Raw genomic sequence first — 17,274 nt, forward strand, 5'->3', positions numbered from 1 at the left:
TGTAAGATCGGTTTCCTTCAAGGAATAGTTGGAGCCAAGCTGGTTTACAACTTCAAGTCTCTCATTAATGAGCCAGTCCAAAATCTCCTGCCCAATCCCTCCATCACCACAGTCCATGTAAAGAGGAACATTCACTTCTACTTGCTGAAGGAAGAGCTGTACAATATCCAAACTGATCCACCAATCATCAAATACAAGAAAGCTTGCAGAGAAGAAGCCTCCAAGGAAAAGAAAGCAACCGCTGAAGATGCTACCACAAGTGCTGCTGGTGTTGGAGATGATGGTCTGCCTCCACCCCAAAAACGTTTTGGTGGAAACATATATCACTTTGATGATTACAACTGAGAGGAGCCAGGCACTTCAAGGTTTAGAGCTCAACAAAAGATCGGTGTTCTCTAACAATGGTGCAAGTACCAAGACAAAACCATCCACAAGATGGCAAAGTGCATCAAGGAGATGAAGAAGAGGATCAAGAACCTTGAAAACCCTTGCAAAGGTGGATCTCCAACACCGGTTTCACCAAGGAACAGAGAAGAAGTTGGAGAGAGTTCCATCAACTGCACGACCCTAGTCACATATGGCACAGCATGGGTGGATCTTGATGACGGTTCTGATAAGGCAAGCCATCACTCCTGGGAGACACCATCCAGTCACACTTCAAACCCCTCTTACTCTTTGGGGTCAGATTTCCACAGCTCTTAGGTAACACTCCACACCTTGTACATATGCATGTAGATTTTCTTTTCCTCTTTGCATTTTACTTGTTTGTTTTTCTTTCACTCCTTTCTCATGCTTTTATAACACAAGGGACTGTGTTATTTAAGTGTGGGGGAGGAGTTTCATCTTTTACTAATCATGTTTTCTCTGATCTTAGTTTACACTTTGAGTCTTGAGTCACATTCTTGCATGCATTCATGTAGTTTCATCCAAGTGCATATAAAAAAAAACAAAAAAATCGAAAAATCAAAAAAATTTCACAAAAAAAATGTTCATGTAGTTGCATTCTCATTTTTAGGATCGAGTCTAGTTGCATATTCATGTAGGCTGCATCAATTCAAGGGAGTAATGATAGGTTTTTCCTTGAGAGAATATCACTTTAAGAATTCGGTTCACTGCCCTAGTTTCTAGTTCTTTGCTGCATGTAAACAAGAAAGAAAACAAGACTGATCCATGCTTTGAACTTGTTGAGTGAATAAAGCTTTGATTAGTCCAGCCTTATCTAAGTGAGAACCATAATTTGACAATCCAATTATCATTGCTTGTGCATGTCATTGTAAACTCATGGGTACCTTAAAAATATTTGAGCTCTCTTATCCCTTTTACCACTCTTTGCTAGCTCAAATATCTGTTCTCTCACCTTGAGACAGTTCCCTGCCTTTAACCAAGCCTTCCTTGAAGCCTGAATGTTTTGAGAAAGGAGTAGCTAGGATGTAATCTTCATGGGAGTAGAGTTAAGGTGAAAGACCAATTTGGGGCATTGGGTGGTGAGCCGCACACCCACCAATTCTGCTCTTGTATGCACCAGTTGCCTTTTACCCTTAGCATTCTGTTAAAGTTTATCCCTTGAGCTGCATGGAAACCATAATCATTAAATGAGATCATCTTTGTCTCATGACCCTGTCCCAAGACAAGTGAATTCACAAGATTTGCATAAGCATGATTCACATGAGCTTTAATGAATGTCAAAAGGTTGGAACTATGGCTGTTTGTGAAAACTTAAGCTTGAGCTTGATTCATTTATTGATAAGTATGGCTAAAGTTTTGTGAGTAATCTTGTTTGCAATGCATTTTAGAATTAGCAACTACGACAGTGAGCCTTGAATTCTTTTAGTGATACACTCTCTCATTAAGGAATATGAACTCCCAATGCATCTAACCTCTTTCCCTCATTTGTTCTTTTTGCTTGAGGACAAGCAAAGGACAAGTGTGGGGGAGTTGATATATTCATAATTTGTCATATTTAGGATTGCATTTTTGTCCAAAGATTGAGTCTCATGCATACATTTAGCTAGTTTTGTTAGAGTTTGTCCTTGGTTCTAGCTTTGTTTAGGATTTGCATTAGGTCCTAGAGTGTCCTGCATTTTTGGAGTTTTCTCAGGTCATTTGGAGACTTTTGGGAGCAACTTGGAGCTGGGATCATGGAGGAGCCCTCACCTGTGTACAGCAACTCGGACAGATGGTTTGGTACAGGCAAAACCCTCATATTGATCGCGTGGGACGAAGGCCTTTAAATGCGATTCAACTTCCGGTGTCTTCATCAAGAATCAATAGGAATGAGTCTAGTTTCCAGAACACTTGAGATTGTCTCATTTGGAGTTGTGAGCTGAAAGTTACGGAGATTGGAAGCACTGCATGTCTCGGAGCTGATAAAAGACCAAAGCAACGCGCGTCAAAGAACTGGCGGAACGGAGCCTTTACCGACGTCACCTGAGCTCGAGCACTTCACCAAAGTTGAAGATATCTGAGTCTTATGTCTACTGAAACTGGAATCACACCATTCGGACCAGTATCCTGGAAGTTACTCTTCCCTGAGTGTGAAGTGGTCCGAGGAGACCTAAATGCTGCAGAGATAGTCTTGCGACTTGGTAAACTCGCAACGCCTGAAGATGAATGCCTGGAGGTTGAGCTGCGTGTTGAGATGTGCGAGTAAGGTTTCACTGGATAAATTCTAAGGTTCCCAAGCAAGAAAAAATGCTAAGTCCACAACTGTGCGACTTGAGCATGCGAGTTGGCCAAGCCTGGAACTGAACCGCATGAAGACTCGCAATCTACACCGACTCGGTCATGTGACTTGAGAGTGATAGAGACCAAGCCGCACACATCCCTGAAGGCCCCTGCTACATGGTCGAGCGAGTTTAGGAGCAGAGAAGACTTAGCCGCATGAAGGTTCGCAATTCACACCCAAATGGGCATGCGGCTGAGCATACATGTATTTCATCTCGTTCAAGCCTCTCTCTTCGGTTATGCGACTTAGGCATGCGACTTGAGATTACATGAGGACCAAGTCGCACACATTTTCTCCCCAGATTTTATCTTGGTCATGCGAGTTAAAGAGAAAAAGGACTGAATCGCACAAAGACTCGCAAAACACACCTATGTGAGCATGCGGCTGAGACTAAGGGAACTAAGGCTCACAAGACTGCTTCTTCACCTGTGCGACTTGGGCATGCGACCTGGGAGGCTCCTAACCAACTTGCACATTCGTCACTTTATCCACTAAAGCTGGGTCAGGACCCGGTTTGTTCCGGGCTGACCCGGTTTGTTTTTAATGACTATATATAGTTTTTAGGGTTTTATTCCCAAGACTTAAGCTTTATTCCTTGTTTTCTTGCCTCTTTGGTGAAAGACTCCCCTTTTGAGAAGAGTAATATCGATTTTTAAGGGTTCTAATCAAGAGAGTTTGAGAAATCTTTGGTGTTTAAAGCTGTCTTCTTCTTAATCTATCATCTCCATCTTCATTTACACACTTCTAATCATGATTAACAACACATCTTTCAAAGGATCTAGTGTGTTGATTATGATTAGTGAGTAATCCCCATATTAAGGTCTTAGATATGTAGATTAGGGTGCTTAAGTGGTAGATAAGTGAGCTTAGGTGTTAGATCATGCATATTCCATTCTCTACAACCTGTTCTTAATGCTAGATCCATACACATCATATGTGGTCTAGATTCTGGGCATTTCATGCATCAAAAGTGTTTGATGAAATGCCTGAACCAAGGTTGTTAGAGGTTTAAATGTTATTCATCATGGGAATGATTGTCTATATGCTTAAATGACAGATTAAACTGATTCTTAATGCTTGTTGATTCATGTTTCACTAATGATGATTAGGTTAGAAACTGTTTTAGCATAGAAGTTGATACCTTCATGAGAGGATTAACTTAATTAATGATGTTTAAGTTGAATGGTTTGCTTTATCACATGATTCATTAGCTCACTAGTTTAACACTGAAAGCACCCTAATCCACTATCATGTCTAAGACCTTTCTCATCATCATACATACATTCTTATCATCATTTTGTTATTTGCTTGTCTTTGTTTGATCACTTCTTTAGTCATTAATCTTCTTTAAGTTTTTAGTTGTCACTAATCAATCGAAACCCCACCTGTTTACTTGAATTGAGAAACTGATCACATAGCTTAGTGTCTATCACCGCATTCTTGGATTGACAACCTCTTTTGTGCTACTTTGACAAGGGGATTGATAGCCCTAAGACCTAAAAAGTTTTGTCTATCATCCTAGAACCAACTCGCATTCCCAGACTGGTGTAAACAGCGAGTATTAGAGCGGCCTGGACCTTCCCGGTCTAAATCGCATGACTGAGTTGCACATTTTTAACACTTGAACGCCACAGGTTCTTTTCCTGGTTTGCGGCTTAGGCTGCCCTTGGATCGTCTCGCATGCCCAGGCCGGTGTAAACGGCGAATGTTCGTGCGACCTGCTCTTCTCTTCACGCCGAGCCGCACGCCTGACTCGCAGTTTTTGACACTTGAACGCCTTGGACTCTCCTCTTTGTTGTGCGGCCTGGGATCCCTTTGAATCAGCCCGCATAACCAACCCGGTGTAAACAGCGAGTGTTACTGCGGCTTGGCCTTTTCTTGGTTCAGGCCGCATAACCATCTCACGGGATCCCTCTTTGAACGCCTGGGACTCTTTCTCCTGGTGTGCGGCCTGGTCTTTTCTTCGTCTTTTTCGCACGCCCAGGCCGATGTAAACAGCGAGTATTAGCGCAGCTTGGTCTCACATGCATCCAACTCGCAGAACTAACTCGCAGACCAGCAGCACTTAACATTTTTCTTGCTCAAATCTTCTGCTGCTAAGTGAATAACTCGCAGGACCAAGTGGGTGTTAACAGCGAGTTCTTATGCGAGTTGGTATCTGGCCTGACTGAGCCGCACACCCAAGTAGCACACAAGCGTCCATCAAGTTTCCATGCCTTAAACCCTTTTCCCAACCTTCTCACATGCTCCATTCCACTTTAGCCCTGAGCCATGGCCTCCAAAAGTCACCTGGAACCTGAGAAAAACTCACAAAGCCCATCAAAAGATCCTAAAACATAAAAAGAAAGAAAAGAAAAGATCAAAAGCATATTTACAAAGGATAAGCTTGGGGTGTCTCCAAAGAGCACTTTGTTTAAAGTCTCTAAGTTTGACTTTGATACCAAGTTTATGCTGATGGTGGATCAAGAAGGGAACTGATGTAGCTTCCTCTTTCCTTTGTGAGACTAGGTAGTGCTTGATCCTTTGGCCATTGATCACAAACTCTTGACCATCTTTACCTTCTAACACAACAGCTCCATATGGCCTAACTTCTAAAACCCTGAATGGTCCTGACCATCTTGACCTCAACTTACCAGGGAAGAGCTTGAGCCTTGAGTTAAACAAAAGAACCAGATCTCCCACCTTAAACTCCCTCTGGGGAATTTTCTGGTCATGCAAGATCTTGGTTTTCTCCTTGTATATCCTTGCACTCTCAAAGGCATTGAGTCTGATTTCTTCAAGTTCATGTAACTGGAGTAACCTCTTCTCTTGGGCTGTCTTAATGTCAAAGTTCAACATTTTAACAGCCCAAAGAGTGATACGATCTCCCTAAGGACTTCACACACTTGGATCGGCGGGTTGAAAAATCCTTGACTCCGAACGACTCTTGGAGCAGATGCTAAGGCGTGAGAGAAGACTCCCGAAAATCCTTAGGCCCAAACTCACGAAGAACTGTTTGAAACAAGGGGGTGGTACAAAAATAAAAGAACTCGTCAATAAAAGGATGTTAAGGCGTGAGAACAAGGTTCCCGAAAATCCCTAAGCCCCGATTACAACAAACGAAAACTTTAAACTTTGCAGACGAAGGCTGCATCAAGTTCTACGGATTGAACTTGATAAACCGAAAATAATTCTAGGCTAACCACCTGAGAATCAACAAAGTTCTCAAAAGAAAAAAGGAGAAAAGTCTCAAAATTTTATTAAGAAAAGTGAATGAATCAAAATGAGAAGGGTTAATCCCTTTATATAGGGGCGGATCAGACTAAGGGTCATGCATAGGAAATTACAAAGAAAATAAATGAGTTTGACTAAAAAACTTGGAATGACTCTTCGTCTAGCTTTGACTGACCCTTGAGCTGCTCCAGCAAAAATGACTCTTGAACTCTTGACCCGTGAACCAAGCACGTACTGAACCGCGGCCTTGTGGTGGTATAGCTTTTGACTTATTAAAATCTCACCCGGTAAACCCATTGGGACAAACCCGGATGTAAGGAAAAAGAGTACCAAAAACTATACCAGGACGAAGTAAGTAAGTACCCTGGTACGTGAGAACGGTCACGGCTTCGGTTGTTATTGGTTCCATGTTCTGGTTCCTGGCTCGGTAAGTATCTTCTGAACGGCTCCTGCCAACCTCCTGGTGCGTGATCTCGTCATTGGCCCGTCTGGAATGACCAAGGCCGCGTCCGGTTCCTGCTCCATGACCTGATCTTCTACCCGTGGTTCAGGCTCTGGTTCCATGATCGCATCATCCCCCCCCTCTTGAAAAGGACCTGTCCTCAAGTCAGCGCCATCTGGCACGAAAGGGATAAGGTCAGCAACATTAAAACTGACCTTATCTGGCACGAAAGGGATAAGGTCAGCCCTATGAAGGGTATGCTTACACACCTTGCCTTGCCTCTCAATTAGCAAGGTCTTTGATGTTCTACAAAAAGTGCATTTGGGTTTCAACAAAGCAGGATGCAAAGCTGACCCATGGATGGATTGTCACAAAGATCTTGAAAGCCAAGGGATACAGATTCAAGGAGAACAAGGCAAGGTTTGACTTGATTAATGAAGCCCATTAATGAGCCAGCCCAAACTCTCCAGCCCAATCCCTCCATCAAGGAAGAGTTGGTGCCAAGGTAGTTTACAACTTCAAGTCTCTCATTAATGAGCCAGCCCAAACTCTCCAGCCCAATCCCTCCATCACCACAGTCCAAGTAAATAGGAACATTCACTTCTTCTTGTGGAAGGAGGAGCTGTACAATGTCCAAACTGATCCACCAATCCTCAAGTACAAGAAAGCTTGTAGAGAAGAAGCCTCCAAGGAAAAGAAAGCAACCGCTGAAGATGCTACTACAAGTGCTGCTGGTGCTCAAGTTGCTGGTCTGCCTCCACCTCAAAAACGTTTTGGTGGAAACAGATATCACTTTGATGATTACAACTGGGAGGAGCCAGGCACTTCAGGGTTTAGAGCTCAACAAAAGATTGGTGTTCTCCAACAATGGTGCAAGTACCAAGACAAAACCATCCACAAGATGGCAAAATGCATCAAGGAGATAAAGAAGAGGATCAAGAAGCTTGAAAACCCTTGCAAAGGTGGATCTCCAATACCGGTTTCACCAAGGAACAGAGAGGAAGTTGGAGAAAGTTCCATGAACCGCACGGCCCTGGTCACATATGGCACAGCATGGGTGGATCTTGACGACGGTTCTGATGAGGCCAGCCATCACTCCTGGGAGACACCATCCGGTCACACTTCAAACCCCTCTTACTCATTGGGGTCAGACTTCCACAGCTCTTAGGTAACACTCCTTACCTTGTACATATGCATGTAGATTTTCTGTTCTCTTTTGCATTTTACTTGTTTGCTTTGCTTTAACTCCTTTCTCATGCTTTTATAACACAAGGGACTGTGTTATTTAAGTGTGGGGGAGGAGTTTCATCTTTTACTAATCATGTTTCTCTGTTCTTATTTTATACTTTGAGTCTTGAGTCACATTCTAGTTGCATATTCATGTAGTCTCATCTAAGTGCATATAAAAACCAAAAAAAAACTAAATGGAAAAATCAGAAAAATTTTCACAAAAAAATGCTCATGTAGTTGCATTCACATTTTAGGTTGAGTCTAATTTGCATTTTCATATAGGTTGCATCATATGCAAATGGGAGTAATGATAGATTTTTTCTTGAAGAGAGCATCATTTTAAAAGCTTGGTCCCTTAAGGCATTGCAAAACTGGTATAATATCAAGTGTAAACCATGCTTTGAACTGGTGTCTCAATACTTCTGTGCTAGCTGAATCAAGTTGTGAATAGCTGATTGTGCTGTCGTGAGGGTTGTCAAGTTTTACCCTAATTGAAATCAATTGCCGCAAGTGCACAGCTGATTGATTGTAGTACTTAGGGATCGAATCCACAGGGAAGGAGGATCTTTTCCTGCAAAAAGCTTTTGAAATAAGTTAAATTAAGGAAGTCTAGAACAAAAACGGTTTTGTGGGGGGTTTGGTAGTGTGTTTAAAATGTAAAAACGAAATATTAAAAGAGAATACGGAAATTAAATGACGTAATAACTAAACATAATGAAAATAACTAAAAATGATAAAAACGGATATTCTAATGCTTAAATGAAAATGAACTAAAAAGGAAAGACAATATTGAACTAAAGCTTTAAAGAAAATCGGTGTAAATCAATGGAGACTCGTCAGCATTCACAAATCGCCCATAGGTAGGTTTTCACTCCTATGTTTGTTTTGCTCTCCCAAACTAGATCTGATACCTGATGAACACTTTCGTGTCACCAAGCATCTGGATCAGAATGTAGTTCATGACGCTACCCTCATGCAGTAAAAACGAATTCAGAAGAAAAAGTTCTAAGATTCAGCTCAAAAGCCAATGGAATCCTCACCGAACATATAAATCCCCATCGAAAATCCCTTAATCCCAACAATAAAACTACTCAGACATGATGAACGAAATCAAAGACATAGTATTAAGAAGTAGAATAAAAACCGAAATTGAAAAAGAAAGAACAAGGGTTCAAGAGAACAAATCTCTCTCTCCCTAAAAGCTAAAGCAAAAACAATGAAAATATGAAGTAAATAATTTGGTTCTCTAAGGTTACACGATTTCTAGGGCTCCTAAGACATGTATTTATAGTGCTCAAGACCTCTCTAGACGTCACTTAGGATTTCTCCAAATGTGGGCTTCAGAAATGGGCTTTTTGGGCTCGGAGGTTGAAGGCCGCGGTCGGGAGTGCTCTGACCGCGGGGAATGGGTGGTTTGCCGCGGTCGGGATGCTCCTGACCGCGGGAAAACGCTTGTTGGCCGCGGGTGGAAGTGCTCGTCGGCTGGTTTACGGGACATCTTGCTCTTCGCGTATCTTTTGATTGAACCGTTGGATTGCCACTTCTTCTTGCCAAATGTTGTTGCATAATCTTTCCTCCTTTGGTGTAAACAGCTGTTCCCCCAGACTTAGATTCTTTCCGGGAATCAGAAAAAAATCTCCAAAACTCCATAAAATCAAACTCCAGTTGCCTTGGGACTTAAAATTCGACCTCTCTAGACTCTCTAAGGCTTTTATCTCCTTTCTTTTTTTATTTTCGGAATTTATTTATTTTTTTTTTTGAACGAAAGGAAATGCCTTTTAAAGAGAGAGAGAGACTAGAGGACGAGATTGTACCAAAGTTTGAGATTTTTCTAAGGCAAACCGAGTTTCTCTTGTGTTGAATCCTTCCGGAAACTTTTCCGGCAAATCGCAGGTCTCTGTCCTTGGTGACTGAATACTGCGTCGTTCCTCTTTCTCTCCAACGTTTTTGCACTTATCTGCATATAAGACAATAGAAAACAAGAGTGCATGTGGTTTGAAAGAGGATTGGTTAAGGTGGGGAACTAGCTAAAGATGAACTAGCCATTCAGGATCAACAGAGAGTGGTAAAAGGATAAAGGAGTCCTGAATGTATGATTCATTTCCCTGGTCTAATGCTTCAATGAGAAAATTAAGTCCAAATTAAGTCCAAATAAAACAGAGGTAGTGTATCCCTTCATCTAAATCGAAATCATTCAAATTCCTCTGGGGTACTTCGTTTCAAATGTGCTTAGCTACCGCCTAGTCTAGTCCTAAATCATGAATGAGCATGTCACTAGGAACAGTCTAAAGCACATAGTCAACTATCATTGATTCATGTTCACCATTCCCTTTAAAACGTATTTTGTTTTGAAAACCGATTTTGAAAAACTTTAAGGAAAATGCAAAAAGTATAGATAATGCAAGACTCATGAAAGAAAAGTGGTTAGAAAGGGATGAAATCCTCCCCCAGACTTAAATCACACTGTACTCAGTGTGAAACAAGTCGAGATTGGATGAGAAAAATGCATAGATAATCAAATTGGTAAGAAAAAAGAGAACTTACCTGGATCCGGGATGCTGGTGGAGATGAACCGGATTCATTCGAAGGGGTTAGGGAAGGTGATTAGGTGGTGATGAAGGTGGTGGAAGGTGATGAATGAGGTGGAGGGTGATTGGTGAGGTGGAATGAGGTGAAAGGGGTGGTTTGGGTCGGGTTTGGATGTCAACGACCAAGTGCCGCGGTCAGGGGCTGCACGACCGTGGCAAACAAGTACTTGGCCGCGGTCAAGACTACGCGGCCGACGGTAGGTTTCCCGCGGTCCGGACGTCTGCGACCGCAGGGGTTTATATCGCGGCCTCTTCCTGCTTCTCCTTGGTTCCTGTTGGGCCGAGCAGTCAGGTACCATCCTTCTTTTTGGTTTTTTCGAGTTTTTTGATTTTTTTGGCTTTTTTGTTTTATAAGAAACACCTGAAACTAAGAAAAAGAAAAAGATCAAAAGAAAAAGAAAGAAAAAATTCTAAAGAAAAGAATACCTAAAATGGGTTGCCTCCCATTAAGCGCTTTTGTTTTAAGTCGTTTAGCTCGACTTTTGGTGTTGGACGTGACTTATTCCAATGAAGAAGACCTTGTCCTGAGACAAGTCTTTTTCGACATCTCTTTGCTTTGCTTAGCAGGTTCTTTGTCACTCCAAAGCTCTTCTTCAAACTCTTCTGCTGCAGAACGTTTTCCTGCTTTGCTGTTGTATGGAACAGCTTCTGTGAAGACATCTTTGTCGATATTGGCAAATGAAATCCTCCGGTTTGGCCAGTCCATTATAGCTCCGGAAGTTGCTAGAAAAGACCATCCCAGAATCACTGGATATGTTGCATCTCTCATCTCGATAATGTAGAAGTCGACAAGCACTATGCAATCTCCTATTCTCAAAGGAATTTCATGAGCTATTCCTTGAGGTGTTGCATTGGAATCATCAGCTAGGCTAATCTTTGCTCTAGTCCTGCGCAGGTGTCTAATACCAAGTCTCAAAGCAATTGCCTTGGACATCATGTTAAGACAAGCTCCAGAATCACATAGCATGTTTTTAAACGTTTCTCCTCTAATAGAACAAGAGATAAGAAACTGACTTGTAGTCTTGACCTTATGGAGAATTCGAACTTGCCTTTCTCCGTAGGTGTTGGCTGGTGTCTCAAACGCAGAACAGGATTCCCAAAGAAGGCTGCAGCATCATATTCAATGATTGAATCAATGTATGGAATCTTTATCTCGCTGCACGTCTGGTCTTCTTGGATTGAAGATTCAGCTGAATCTTCAACACATTCCTTTGCCATCATACAAGGTAATGATTCATGCCGATCTGGTTCTTCATCTGAAACTTGATTCTCTTCTTCCTGAGTTGCTTTTCTAGGTGCTGGAGGCTTGGGACAGAAGGTGTATTATTTTCCTCTCAAAACCCGGAGGAATATCTGAACGACCAACTCCCGCGGTCAGAGGAGTCGCGACCGCGGGAAAAGTGCTCTTAGCCGCGGTCAGGACGCTTGGACCCGCGGCCCCGGATGTAAACTGCTCGTAGTCCGTCTCTTCCTTCTTGTACTTGATACGAACCTCTCCAGCTTCTTTATTGGGTAGACTAGCATCATATGAACTCATACCAGGGCGTTGTTGTGCATCTTCATCAGGATCTTTGGGAGATTTCTTAGAAAATCTCTCAATTTGCTCAATGTTGGGCATCTGCTCCATTCTTGCATCAATCTCCCGTGCTTTGAGCTCGAGTTTGCTCAGCCTGTGCTCGATCTCTTGCAACTCTTCGTCTGTCTTCTCTCTATACCAGGAGGTGGACTCTCTGAATTCTTTAATCTCCTGTTTTGATTCAGCAATATCACTTGAGTTTTGTATGATGTCATACCCTTGTCTTGGTGGATCATCCCAGCTAGTGTTGGTGAGTCCTTGTGAGTTTGCTCTTCCAAAACTCGAACATGATTGGCCATCTCATCGAATTTTTTGTTGAACTCTTCAGAGATTGAATCAATTTTCTTGAGCAGGGTGTTCTCGGTGAGAATCTGCTGATCAAGGAACTGGTTTATCATTCCTTCGAACAGTCTCTCTGTGGAGGTGGTAAGGGTGGTTTTGCTGGCTGTACCGATCCATTTGGCTAAAATTTTGGACTTGGGGTTCTTCTCTGCGTCTTATGGCTTGAGGAGTGTTATAGAAACCTTCCTCATAGTGTATATTTCGATTTATAGGATCCATATCTTCTGAAATGGAAACAAAATAACCGAAAAACGGAAAGTTGCAGAAAAGGGGGTTCTAGAGTCGATTTACTAACCTTTCTCGGGGTTTTGCAGAAAAAAAAACGCGTGCCTTCCCCCGAAACGGCGCCAAAAACTTGATTGTGGTGGTGTGTGTTGTGGGTATCAAGTTTTACCATAATTGAAATCAATAGCCGCAAGTGCACAGCTGATCGATTGTAGTACTTAGGGATCGAATCCACAGGTAAAGAGGATCTTTTCCTGCAAAAAGCCTTTGAAATAAGTTAAAGTAAGGAAGTCTAGAACAAAAACGGTTTTGTGCGGGTTTGGTAGTGTGTTTAAAATGTAAAAACGAAATATTAAAAGAGAATACGGAAATTAAATGACGTAATTAAAAAACTTAACAAAAATAAATAAAAATGATAAAAACGGATATTCTAATGCTTAAATGAAAATGAACTAAAAAGGAAAGACAATATTGAACTAAAGCTTTAAAGAAAACCGGTGTAAATCAATGGAGAAGAAAGCGTTGGGGTTCAGGGAAGTTTTCTCAGGGGTACGAACGATTCAAAACATTGCTAGAGAGGAAATTTTGTAAGATCTTAGCTTAAACTTTTCGAACTGGAGTCACGGACGTATGAATACGCCACTGTCGTTATCATAAACAACTATCTCTCTCAACCCTGACCAGTAGGTTTCCACTCTGGCCCTGGAAGAGAAAAGATGCATTATGTTTAAGACTCGTCCTAATTCACAAATCGCCCATAGGTAGGTTTCCACTCCTATGTTTGTTTTGCTCTCCCAAACTAGATCTGATACCTGATGAACACTTTCGTGTCACCAAGCATCTGGATCAGATTGTAGTTCATGACGCTACCCTCATGCAGTAAAAACGAATTCAGAAGAAAAAGTTCTAAGATTCAGCTCAAAAGCCAATGGAATCCTCACCGAACATATAAATCCCCATCAAAAATCTCTTAATCCCAACAATAAAACTACTCAAACATGATGAACGAAATCAAAGACATAGTATTAAGAAGTAGAACAGAAACCGAAATTGAAAAAGAAAGAACAAGGGTTCAAGAGAACAAATCTCTCTCTCCCTAACAGCTAAAGCAAAAACAATGAAAGTATGAAGTAAATAATTCGGTTCTCTAAGGTTACACGATTTCTAGGGCTCCTAAGACATGTATTTATAGTACTCAAGACCTCTCTAGACGTCACTTAGGGTTTCTCCAAATGTGGGTGATATATTCATAAATTGCATCATTTAGTGTACATGTTTTAGTCCAAATCATGTCTTATCTCATGCATTTTAGGTCCTTAGGGTTTGTTTTAGAACTTAGGAGATGCATTAGGTCCCAATGAGTATATTGCATGTTTTGAGTGTCTATCAGGTGAATATGGAGCTGAAAAGATGAATCCAGGAGGTGGAATGGTGAGCAAAGCTTGAAAAAAGTGGAAAATTGGGTCCTGGGAGATTACCGGCCATTCTCGCTGGCCAGGAAGGTTTTACCGGCCATTTCCATGTACCGCGGGAAGCTTTACCGGCCATTTTCATGTACCGCGAATCAAGTCTCTCGGCCAAAATCTCCGGGTGCAGACACGTTTCCGAAATCGCCCGTCCGGGGAACCTTCCGGTCAGATTCAGCTATCGGAGTCTTCATAAAGGTTGGAGATAATTGAGTCAAGAGTTCATAACAGTTGGAATCAAGGCATTTGGACCACAGAACTGAAAGATATGGTAATCGGAAGACGAACAGGTCTCGCACTCATTCCGGAGCAATCCGATACCCCTGAATGATCGCCTGTCCGGGGAGCCTTCCGGTCCGATTCAGACGGCGGGTGCTTCATAGAAGTTTGAGAGCATTGCATCACGGTCTCTTAGCAAGTAGAATCGTGGAATTCGGACGCGTGAGCAGAGAGATAAGCTTGTCGGAAGGAACCCCAGTCTCGCAGGTATTCCTGACCGAGCAGATCAGTTCTAATGGATGCGAAGGACGGTGCACTTCCAGGCCGATTTAGTTTCCGGGTCCTTCATGAGAACCATAGACATTTGAATCTTCTTTCCAGAACGTCCAAGAGCATTCAATTCGGATCTATGAGCAGAAAGATACAGTCTCCGGAATGGACACATGTCTAGACGCCTCTCTCTGGTCGTGTACATGCACTGCAAAGATGTGCCCTCCAGGAAGCCTTACACTTCCCAAGCACCGAAGCTTTCTTCACCAAAGTTGGAGATAAATGAGTCCTCTGTCTTCTGCAACCGAAATCATTCAATTCGGACAAGTCTCATAGGAGTTACACTCTCCGGAATGCGAAGTGGTCTAAGCTGCTCTGGATGCTGCGAGTTGGAGAGGAAGGAGACCAAGCCGCAGCAACACTCGCAAATCACTCCGACTTGAGCCTGCGACCTAGGTGCAATAGAGACCAACCCGCACAGTTTGTACATTCCCCAGAAACCGCCTTAGCCCTGCTAGTTGGAGAGGAAGGAGACCAAGCCGCAGCAACACTCGCAAAACACTCCTACTTAGGCGTGCGGCTAAGACAAGGCGATTCAGGCTTCACAAGACAAGTCTTCATCTACTGCGACTTAGGTGTGCGACCTGGGACATACTGGACTGACCCGCAGGATTTCCACTTGACCAACTGAGCCGGGTCAGTACCCAATTTGTCCTGGGCTGACCCGGTCCATTAGCACTAGGTATATGTAGTTTTTTGGGAGAAAAACCCTGGACATCATCTTCTCTCTGAGTTTCTCTCTAGTTTTCTTTCCTTTTTAGTGTAAAAACGTTTTTGATTAAGAGAGATCTCAAGGATTTAATCAATCTAAGTCTGTTTCTCATCATCTCATCATCTCATTTCTGCTTCTAATCATGATTAACATCATCTCTTGCAAAAGATTAGATGTGTTCTTCATGATTAGTGAGTAGTCATCTTTTAAGCTTCTAGGTGTGTAGATTAGGGTGCTTAGATGTAGATTAATGATTGTTTAAGCTTAGATTCTCTTCTCCTTTCCTTAGTTAGCTGATCCTAATGCTAGATCCTTGCACATCACTTGGGTCTAGAATCTGGGTTTTTCATGCACCAAAAGTGTTTGATGAAATGCCTGAATGAAAGCTAACTAAGGGTTTATGCATTAATGTCATGGGAATGATTGTTAAATGCATGAATGGCATATTAGAACTGTTTCTTAATGCTCATTGATTCATATTTCACAAATGATGATTTGGTTTGAAAATGGATTAGTGTAGAGGTTAGTGCCTTCATGAGAGGATTAATCTAGATTAGAGTTCTAAGTTAATTGGAATTTGAGATCATGTGATGCTTGCTTTATCTTTCTGTATAAGATTCAGTCTTTCTTAGCTCTTATTTTGATGCACAAAGAGGCTGTCTGGTCATGTTAGACTTGGAACCTTATGCTTGTTAATTGCTTATTCACTAATGGGAATTAGTCTTGAATTGGTAATTAACAAAGGGATTTCTGTCATGAGAATGAATTAATCTGAATTGGAAGTCTAGACTAAAGATTTGCAAGTGTTGCATTGTTTGCTTAGCATCATGAATTCACATTTAAAGCACCCTAATCAATGATCACATCTAGAGGTTTAGCTTTCTTTTTATTTGAATTTGAGTGTTTGTTTAGTTTCTCTTGCTTTTTTAACTCTTAATTACTGTTTGTTCTTGCTTGTTTTGTTATATGCTTTTAGATAATCTTGGTTACCAACTCATCTGCTTATTAGACTTGGATTAAGAATTGATCCTCATAGTTCTAGTGTCTAGAATCTCTCCATTTGGATTGATACCTCAAGTGCTACAATGACATGAGTAGTTGAGGAATTGATCAAGGATTGAAAAATTCCTACTATCAATTTGGCGCCGTTGCCAATTGGAGAGTTCATTCTAGCATTAGGACTTTGGATCTTCTTGAGATCAAGTCATTTTCTTTTGTTTTACTGATTACCTTTCAAGTGCTGTCTTTGTTTTCAGGTGTATGAACACCAGAAGTCAAGCAAGGAGATCACGAGAAAGAGCTGAGCACATTGAGAGGTTGGGTATGGATCAAGGGCAACAGGCTCATGGTGGTAATGGAAACCACCAGAATCAAGAAGAGCCACCGCCTCCACGTCCAAGACAAGTTGTGGGAGCTGGTGATGAGGCCAATGCTCAGGGTCAAAGACATGGGATTCAAGCCCCAACACCTGAAAACGATTTTGAGATCAAATCTGGCCTGATCAACATGGTGCAATCAAACAGGTTCCATGGCTTGGCATTAGAAGACCCATTAGATCACATTGACAACTTTGATAGAGTTTGTGATCTAACTAAGATGAATGGAGTGAGTGAGGACAGTTTCAAGTTGAGGCTATTTCCTTTTTCTCTAGGAGACAAAGCTCATCAGTGGGAAAAGTCTCTACCTCAAGGATCAGTCACAACTTGGGAGCAATGCAAAAGAGCATTTCTAACCAAGTTCTTCTCTTCATCAAGAACAGCAAGGTTAAGAAATGAAATCTCAAGTTTCATTCAGAAGAACCATGAATCATTTTGTGAGGCTTGGGAAAGATTTAGAGGGTATACCATGCAATGCCCTCACCATGGATTCTCAGATTGTCAGCTGCTAAGTACATTCTACAGAGGTACTTTACCAAAGGTCAGACTTCTCTTGGACACAGCTTCAAATGGTAATTTCATGACCAAGGAAGTCAATGATGCCATGACCTTAGTGGAGAATGTAGCTCAGAGTGATGAGCTTTATGGATCAGACTTTGAAAGGAATTCAAGAGGAGCTGTGAGTGCTGAAGAGGAAAGGACAAGGAAAGACATCAAGTCTCTCAATGAGAAGCTAGACACACTTCTCTTAGCTTCTCATCAGTCAGCCAACTTTGTTAGAGATGTGAATCATGTGTTTCAAGACACATTTCAAAGGGAAGACATCACAG

The 17,274-nt window shown here is 41.9% G+C and overlaps 1 non-coding gene across 1 annotated transcript; it reads right to left on the reverse strand.

The window, feature by feature from the left end:
* Positions 1-16,829: 16,829 nt before the first annotated feature.
* On the reverse strand, positions 16,830-16,936 carry LOC112083600. The gene has a single exon (XR_002897736.1). It is a non-coding gene; the product is annotated as a small nucleolar RNA R71 (small nucleolar RNA).
* Positions 16,937-17,274: the final 338 nt, after the last annotated feature.

This window comes from Eutrema salsugineum, unplaced genomic scaffold (assembly GCF_000478725.1).
Source record: "Eutrema salsugineum unplaced genomic scaffold, Eutsalg1_0 scaffold_6, whole genome shotgun sequence".
NCBI classification, from domain to species: domain Eukaryota; kingdom Viridiplantae; phylum Streptophyta; class Magnoliopsida; order Brassicales; family Brassicaceae; genus Eutrema; species Eutrema salsugineum.